The following is a 452-nucleotide window of genomic DNA, read 5'->3' on the forward strand; positions in this document are numbered from 1 at the left end:
GTCTGTCGCTATGAGATCGTTCCTAAGTTTTCCTAACTTCGCAGTACCTATCAACTTAGATAGTCTCTTGTCGCCGAAGTTAAGAAAAGAAAAGGAAAAAAAAAATCTCTAGCAAAAGATTGGCTTCGTGAGTCAGGGATTCTAAGAAATCCGGAAGTTTCCCGACTTAACTTGGGATATAATTGCGTCATCTAAGTACATCACTTCCCCAACCAATGAAGATAGTCACATTTCCATCAACAAAGATTAAAAGTGAACAACATACGATACTTCTTTCCGCAACTTAAGGTCCCTTAAGTGCCACAAGAAGCCAACGAATGCACTTTACTGACTTCTTGGCCTTTGCCGGGGAGACGAAAGCCCCGGGGTGCTGTTCCGCCCAAGCGACCCGCGTCTCCACGGCCACCGAGGGATTGCTTCGTTAGTATCTTGTTGAGTGTGCTGGAATGGAT

At 44.9% G+C, this 452-nt stretch overlaps 1 protein-coding gene across 1 annotated transcript in view; it reads left to right on the forward strand.

Moving 5' to 3' along the window:
* LOC119585381 (carotenoid isomerooxygenase-like) overlaps positions 1-452 on the forward strand; it is an 89,132-nt gene that overhangs the window by 46,915 nt on the left and 41,765 nt on the right. The gene's annotated exons all lie outside the window — the stretch shown is intronic.

This window comes from Penaeus monodon, chromosome 19 (genome assembly GCF_015228065.2).
Source record: "Penaeus monodon isolate SGIC_2016 chromosome 19, NSTDA_Pmon_1, whole genome shotgun sequence".
NCBI lineage: Eukaryota > Metazoa > Arthropoda > Malacostraca > Decapoda > Penaeidae > Penaeus > Penaeus monodon.